This window comes from Nicotiana sylvestris, chromosome 3, assembly GCF_000393655.2.
Source record: "Nicotiana sylvestris chromosome 3, ASM39365v2, whole genome shotgun sequence".
Lineage (NCBI taxonomy): Eukaryota > Viridiplantae > Streptophyta > Magnoliopsida > Solanales > Solanaceae > Nicotiana > Nicotiana sylvestris.
Window position 1 is genome coordinate 38,416,353 of NC_091059.1, and position 9,009 is coordinate 38,425,361.

Consider the following 9,009-nt stretch of genomic DNA (forward strand, 5'->3'; position numbering starts at 1 on the left):
TTGGAGTGGTTTCTTATGAGCTTGCCTTACCTCCCAGCTTGGTCGGAGTTCATCCAGTATTGCATGTTTCGATGCTCCAAAGGTATCAAGGTAACCCGTCGCACGTGTTGGATTTCAATTCAGTCCAGTTGGACAAGGATCCATCTTATATTGAGGAGCCAGTGGCAATATTGGACAGGCAGGTCAGAAAGCTGAGGTCAAAGAACATTGCATCAGTGAAGGTTCAGTGGCGGGGTCAGCCGTTCGAGGAGGCGACCTGGAAGACCGAGCAGGATATCCGCAGTTGTTACCCTTATCTTTTCACTACTGCAGGAATATCTTTATGCTCTTTTGAGGACAAACGAATGTTTAAGTGTAGGAGGATGTGACGACCCGGCCGGTCATCTTAAGAATTTACGCCCCGATCCCCTATTAACTGTCTTCCCCGAGTCTATTTCTGCTATTTTGATTTTTCAGATGTTCGGTATTAAGTTTCGGAGAGTTTTGGGAAACTTAGTCCCTAAATTAGAGCTTAAGTGTTAGAAAGTTGATTGTAGTCGTAACAGTGTGAAGACAGCCTCGGAATAGAAATCTGATGGTTACGTTAGCTCCCTTGGGTGATTTTGGGGTTAGGAGCGTGTTCGGATTGTGTTTTGGAGGTCCGTAGATAATTTAGGCTTGAAATGATGAAAGTTGAATTTTGGAAGTTTTTGGTTCAATAGTGAGATTTTGATCCGAGGGTCGGAATGGAATTTTGAGAGTTGCAATAGTTTCGTTATGTCATTTGGGATATGTGTGCAAAATTTTAGGTCATTCGGACGTGTTTTGGTTGGGTTTTTGATCGAAAGCGGAATTTGGAAGATTTTTAGAAACTTAGGCTTGAATCCGATGTGTTTTGGTTGTTTTGATGTTGTTTGAAGTGTTTTGAAGATTTGTACAAGTTTGAATAAGGTTTTAGGATATGTTGATGCCTTTGGTTGAGATCTCGGGGGCCTCGGGATGAATTCGGATGGTTTTCGAAGGAAATTTTGGAGTTGAAGTTGCTGCAGCAGCTGTTCTTCTGGTATGTTTGCATCTGCGGTTTGGGGACCGCAGATGCGGAGCCGCAGAAGCGGCGAAGAGGACCGCAGAAGAGAAATTTGGGTTTTTCCTCAGGAACCGCAGATGCGGTGAGATGTCCGTAGAAGCGAAACCGCTCCTGCGATTAGAGTTTCGCAGATGTAAAAGCCGGTTCCTTAAATGAAAGTCGCAAATGCAACACCTGTTCCGTAGAAGCAGCCGCAAATGGGGAAATCGCTGGGCAGAACATATATATAGTTGCCTTCGCGAATTTGAGGGATTCTTTCACCATTTTCATCTGGGTTTGAAGCTTTTGAGAGAGGTTTTTGAGGAAAACACAGGGGAATCACTTGGAGGTAACGTCCTTGACTTCATAACTCGTTTTTATGTGATTAAAGACCTAATTAGTGGTGAGAAATTTGGGGGAAAAATGGGTAATTAGGGCTTGAGTTTAAGATGCTTTTAATTGAGGATTTGAGGGGTCATTTGGACTCCGATTTCAGTATTCTTGTTATGTATAGACTCGTGAGAGTACGAGGTTTCTGAAAATATAAATTTCACCTGATTCCGAGATGTGGGCCCGAGAGGCATTTTGGTCATTTTACATAATTTCGCATATTAGCTTAGAATTTAATTGTAGAATCAGTTACTTGAAGTGTTATTTACATTATGCAATTGAATTGAATAGATTTGGGCCATTTGGAGTCGAGTACTCGTGGCAAAGACGTGGTGTTGGGTTGATTTTGAGCCGGTTCGAGGTAAGTGGCTTGTCTAACCTTGTGTGGGGGACCTTCCCCTTAGGATTGGTATATTTGGTAATTGAAAAGTCTTGTACGTGAGGTGACGAGTGCGTACATGTGCTAATTGTTGGAAATCCAGTATTCTTTAAGTAATTACTAGTACGTTTCCTTTCCTGTTTCTATTACTTGCACTGTTAAGCCTGTTGTTAGCTTAGGAAAGCACGTCTAAGTGACTTAATTGCTTCATTTGATTTAACCTACCTTACTTGAATTCTGTGTAGCAAGCTAGGCTAGAATCACTTATTGCCTTAATATGAATTTGGCTATTTCTGTTTATCATCCTGTTGTTGCTGTGTATTTATTTTGGGACTACGAATGTGGGATTCCGGTAGCTCCCCCTTGTCTGTTTATTTTGGGACTACGAGTTAGATTCCTGGTAGATCCCCCTGCACATTTACTTTGGGACTACGGGTTAGATTCCTGGTATATCCCCCTGCACAGTTATATGGAACTACGGGAATGCACCCGGTAGATTCCCTCAGTACTGGGTATTTACATTTGGGACTACGGAATGGAATTCTGGTAGATCCTCGTGCACTATGAGTTGGACTACGAGACGGGGTCCCGGGAGATCTTTCGGACATATATATGATGGACTACGGGGCGGTATCCCGGGAGATTCATTGGATATGTAAAGATGGGACTACAAGACGGTATCCTGGGAGATTCCCAAGTGTTACTATTGGTGTTGAGCTGTATTTCCTTTCCATGTTTACCGTGTTCTGTAAAATCGTTGTTGTTCTGTATATCCTGTGTTATTTTACTGCCGTACTTATTTATACTATTTTGTCCTATACTGTTGATCTTTATATTTGTTTAACCTCAGTAGGGCCCTGACCTTCCTCGTCACTACCCAACCGAGGTTAGGCTTGGCACTTACTGAGTACCGCTGTGGTGTATTCATGCCCTTTCTGCGCATGTTTTTCGTGTGCAGATCCAGTTACCTCTACTCAGGCTTACCATTCTTGAGGCGAGGCGATTCTACGGGACTTCGAGGTATATCTGCCGCGTCCGCAGAATGAGAAGTCTCTTTCTATTCCTGCATTTTAGTGTTTAGCCCTTCTGTACTTTTGTTTTTGTTAGACATTTCGGAGATTAGAGCTATGTAATGTTTTTCTCAGCTTGTGGATCCGTGGGTTTTTGGGTTTTGGGATAGTAAATCATATTTCGAGAAGTTATGTATATATGCCGAGCGACATTTAAATATTGTTTCCTTCAGTTGTTTTCAGCTTTGGATTATTTATTCCGCAAGTTAGTTCATTTTCCGCATTTGTTAGGCTTACCTAGTCGTAGAGACTAGGTGCCATCACGACAGTTCACGGAGGGAGAACTGGGGTCGTGACATTGAGGTAAGGAATTTGGACCTAAAACTCGTTCTTATGCTATTATTTCATGGATTAGAGCTAGAAATCATGGAAATTAAGGGTGAAAATTGGGGAAACTAGGGCTTGGAAACTTAGACCTTTAATTGGGGATTTGAATGACCATTTGAGGTCAGATTCGAGAACTTTTAATATGTATGAACTCGTGGGGAGATAAGGAATCTATTGATGTAGAAATTATCGAATTCCGAGACGTGGGTTTGGGGGTAAGGTTTTGGTAATTTCGAGATTTGTGTCGTATTTTGATTATTTTTGCTTGGGCTTCATTCCCTTAGTATATTTTGACGTCCTCGTTCTGATTTTGGATTAGATTCGACGCAAGAGGAGGCTGATTCGAGGGGCAAATACATTGTGAGATAGAGATTTAACCGGTTCGAGGTGAGTAATGATTGTAAATGATGTTTTGAGGGTTTGAAACCCCGAATTGCACAATGTAGTGCTATATTGAGGTGAGACACACGCTTGATGACGAGCGTGGGGTCGTGCACTGTTGGGGATTGCGACTTAGTCCGTCCCAAATGACTAATTTACCGCGTATTTGACTAAAATCTATTTGCTATCATCATGAGTTGGGCTGAATGCCATATTTAGGCCTTGTGCCAACTAGTTGAACCCTTCGAAGATTTTTACTGATATTTGCTCACTGTTTTGACTTTATACTTGAAATCAGTCATGTTATATTTCACTGATTTTCGTACTCAGCCATGTTTACTCTGTTTTAACACTTACATGATATTTTAGATGATAATTTGGGCTGAGAATCATGTTTTACTATTGCCCGAGTGGCTTGTGAGGATTTTTGACTGTGTAAGGCCGAGGGCTTATGTTGTGAGGAAAATATTTGATATTGATTATGAGGTCGGGGCCTGAGATATGTACGCCATAAGGCGGTTTGATTTATAAGAGGCCGAGGCACTAGTGATGATGCCACGAGGTGGCTTGATATTGTGCTTGGGCCGTAAGGGGCCCCTCCAGGAGTCTGTACACCCCTAGTGAGCGCGGGTACCTAATGTTGTGTGAGATTGAGCCCGAGGGGCTAGTATTGTTCTATGTGATTGCCCGAGGGGCTGGTACTGTTCTGAGATGTTGCCTGAGGGGCGGATTTTTTAATATTGTGCCCGAGGGGAGAGATTTTATGTATTTACTTTTCATAATTGACTGTCAATTTCCTGCTTAATCATTGAAAAAGGCTTTTCATGAAACTACATTTGACTTAAAGACCTATCTTTCACTGATTTGCTGATTTTAAATGGTTTTACTGCTTCATTATAGAATGTTTTGTGCCTTACGTGATTTTCTTGCTTTCAGTCTTTATTTACATTTGTTACTCACTGAGTTGGAGTACTTACTTTACAACCTACACCCATGTGTGCAGATTCAGGTGTTGCTGATCCTGCTAGTGCGAGTTGAGAGCTCCCGGCGGACATTCAGAGTTCACGAGGTAGCTGCTTGACATCCGTAAACCCGTGTTTCTCCCTCTTTATTATTTCTATGTCTGATCAAACAATTGTAATAGTTTATAGACTTATCGGATTTGTAGTAGGATTTATAGATGCTCATGACTAGTGACACCCCGGTATCGGGCTATGTTGGGTTGTCCTTCCGTATATTTAGGATGTTATCTGCTACTTAGTATTATTAAATCATGTTTTAGACTGTTTTCTTGTTGTTTAATTGTTTGACATCATATTGGGAATAGTTGGCTGGCCTTGTCTTCACGAGAGGCGTCATCACGACCGGGTCCGGGTTTAGGGTCGTGACATCTATATTAGATAAAATTCGAAAATACAAAAAAGTTCCACTTTGTTTTCAGGAATATTAGTATTTTGGTAGGAATATTATTTTAATTGTGCGATGATTTTAATCTAATCCCATTTTAATCTTTTTAGTATGATATTTGAAAAATACCAAAAATAGTTTTGTTTTAACGATTAGTTTTATTTTAATAGTCGTTTCTATTTAAGTAGGATTAATTAGTAAATGGGGTAGTATTTTTGGTCTTGTTCAATGAGAAAGAATAAAATTTGGGCTCAAAAAATCTATTTTTTATTCGGACCTAGCCTATAATTCCAATAGGCCCAAGACCTAACCTTAGGAACCTAGAAGAGAAGCCATCAGCGACAACTCCACACCCTAAACACCACAGCCATACATAGCCATATACATTTGACTAATATCCAAAAACCCTAGAAGAACCTAACTCCTCCCCACCACCAATCCCGCCGGCCGTCGAACCAAGACCCTTCTTTTTTACAAAAGCCAACCGCCACCCTCTTCACTGATGCCTCCAGCCACCGGCCACCCCAAAACCCACCTAGCTACTCTTCCTCCATCTTGAAGCAGTAGAACAACTGCTGTTAGAAGTAGCGACCACAACGGCCACTTCCCTCACCAGAATATGGCCACCAGTCGGACTTCCTCCAGTCCGCCATCACCCTTTCCTTAAAACCATCCGCCAGACCTCCTCTTATAAAAGAGAACTTCAGCCACCAGTGACTATCTTCAGTCTAAAACGAGAGCGGCATCCATTCTATATTTATTCCTTCAATCAAAACATACAGAGATGGAATGGATTTTTCTGCTTCCTTTTGCCATATATTAACATAAGAACAGAAGCTGTGAATCTGAAATTATCCCGTTTTCAAGTGCTTCTAGATCTCATCAGTCCTGCTGTTTTGTGTGTCGATTTTGATCTTTCCGGTACCGATTCGAGTTCCCGTCTGCGGTCAGTTAAATTTTTGAGTTCAGAGCAATGAAACAATCACTTTACTGCCATACAAAGGTCCAATTCTAAACTTTTGTTCGTCATTGAATTTCTAAATTGTGTTACTATTGGTGTTTGACTAAGATGTATGTTTGCCTTTGTGTTGCTCTTATGATTTTAATAAATTGATGTTTCTCAGATCAAAGAAGTTAGCTGACCATTTTATTTAGTTGTCCTGCTTCTTAAAAGAATTAAAACTTATTTTTTTGAAAATACCATGATTTTGGTGACATCTAAGTTTAGTTATAAGAAACAGTGTGTCGTGTGTCGTGGGGTTCGGGAATTAAAAGTGAAAACTGCTTTATTAATTTGATCGCTGGGAGCATATTTAGGCCGTAATTTGGTAGGCAAATCTTAGGTTTTCTTTATTTTATTTTTTATTTGAGGTGAGAGGTCGTTTCTTTTAGTTTATAATCCGGGGAATGCCCCGGGAAATTTGTATATATTTTTGTCCGGGGTATGCCCCAAAGTATTTGTATTTGGAGGCTGAAAGTAGAGCTCGTAGTATTTTTATTTTATTTTCATTTTTATTTTTCTTTTATTAGGTGGGAACAACCCCGAGCCTCTTGTGTGTTTATTTTTCTTTTTTGTATTTATTTTTACCTTAATTTGAATATTTTAAAAGCCAACTAGAATTAGTATGCAACAGTGACTTTCACGGGACTTGGGGAGTACCTAACACCTTCTCTCTGAGTTAAATGAACCCCTTACCTAGAACTCTGGTGCAGACTCAGTTTTGGAGTCCAAAGTATTTAAAAGGAAAAATCATTTTTTTTTAAAACGATGAACTGGCACACCGAAACTAATGTTAGGTGGTGACTCTGAAAATCCTTTGAAACAAAATATTTTTTATCACTTTTCAAAATTGAAATCCCTTTTGAGTTTTAAAATCCTTTTATTAATTTTAAGAGGGTTAAGTGAGGTGTAAAAAAAAAGGGGTGTGACAGCTTTGGCGAATCCGCTGGGGAACTGGATGTTCGAGCTGGTACTTTATTTTGTTGTCTTTTTAGAATATTCTGTTGAGGTTTTTATGTTTTCTTTATTTTCCTTATTTGATTTGATTTTTGTTTATGTCGCTTTATTTGCTAGTTGTTTTATGTGTTTACAGTTTTTCCTTTATGTGTTACTGCTTTATAACTGTCATCATATGCATCACCTTGAGTCAATTTTTTCTGCAACAACTCTCGGAGTAGGCGTCGCGTACACGAACTCTTTGTTCAGTCACCCTTATTTTAGGAGGGGGGCCTTCAGACGTATAGAGTGGGTTGAAAGCTTGAGCAGCCACCATCGACCATACGCTCCTCCGAATTGCCTTGTTAGTGGAACCCCAAACTTAGGTCAGCCTTTAGATCATTCTTATTTGCATAATGTCATTTAGACCTAGCAGGGCTCGGCTCCAGGCACTGTGTCCTATTGTAGAAGGCCTATAAAAATTATGTCAAAACGGGCTCGTGGACCAAAAAGACATTTAATCATCCCTACGTGCTACATGCTGCATTCTTTAAGGGTAAAGGGGTCATTTGGCGGACCAATAATGGTTGAGGGTAAATGATAAAGAAAAGAGGGTGAAGTACAAAGATGAAGCAAGTAGGGTCCAGTTATATTTTTTTTCTTTCACAATTTTTTCAAGAAAAGATCAAAAAAACTTAAAATGAAAAATCCAAAAAGATTTTGCACTCTCCCATCATTTTCCAAAAACAAAAAGAGCAAAAAAAAGAGAAAAAGAAAATCCAAAAAGATTTTATATTTTCCATCATTTTTCATAAAGACAAAAATATTGTTTTTCCAAATTAGTTGTATTTTTTTAAAGCTTTCACCCATATCAAATCTTCCCGAACTACACATACCTGATTCTTGTCTTTCAGGGCGGGAGACATAGGTAGCCCACATAGGGTCCAGTCTTCCTAGTAAGTCTTAAGTTCTTGGCTTCGCGGGGTCTTAGCTGAATCTTGCATGTCTAGCCACGTTCGGCCACTATTTTTGCAAAATGGGGTCATTTTCGCAGAAGTGGTTCAGTGAGTTGTCTTAGGTCCTAAGTCCAAAACAAGGTATCCTCTTTGTTTAAGGTCCATTCCTGTTGAATTTGCATGCTTAGCCATTTTTGGCCACATAGGTCATTCCTGTAAAATGGGGTCATTTTTGCAAAGTAACTTTAGAGGGTATGATTCCTTGATGTTTAAAGTCATATAGACCTTTATGAGGTGTTTCCTTATTGAGTTTTTCACTTTCAATTACTTTTGGCTACGTAAGATTTTTTGCAAAAACAACCTCATTTGTGATTGACTTGCATGTGTCCAATAGGATGTGTAGTGGTCTTACATAGTGTCTCGAGTCACTAACTCTATTTGGTCTTATATTTCTTATTAAAGTATGGATTCATTTATCTGAGCTCGAGCAAGACAGATACCCCATGACCATCCTAGTCAGGACCGTTGCATTCAGGAGTTGCTTAAGGAGCCCTTTTATGTTCCGAGTCTATTTTTATGTTGGTCTTTCACTTGTTGTCTTGTCCAGTAGTATTGCATCTTTTAGGTGATGTCAGAGTCTGTTAGAGTCTAGTTGAGTTTGTTGAGTGTTTTGTTATCGTACTTACTATTTTGTATTTGAAAAACCAAAAATTATAAAAGAAAATTCAAAAGATTTTTGTTTTTTGTTTATTTTTTCCATTACTTTTCTAGAGCTACCCTTGATCTGATTCATGAGGGACATGATATGTAGGCAACCTACATAGGGTTCGATCGAATCATTTAATTTTAAAAAAAAATATGGGGTGTGAGAAATGAGAGGAAACTGTGGGATGTAAGAAAAGAGAGCTAATTAGAAAGAAAAGAGAGGGGAGGAAATGCAAAACCAAGAAAAAATGAAAAGGAGAGTAAACGGGACAAGAAGAGTAAAATTGGGATGATGCCATATGACCTTCGTACCCTCAAAGTCATTTTAGAACCGATAACTGTGACTAGGTGCATTGCATATAATGTGAGATTACCTTATGTTAAATGCCCTAACACTAACGTGATGACTTCAT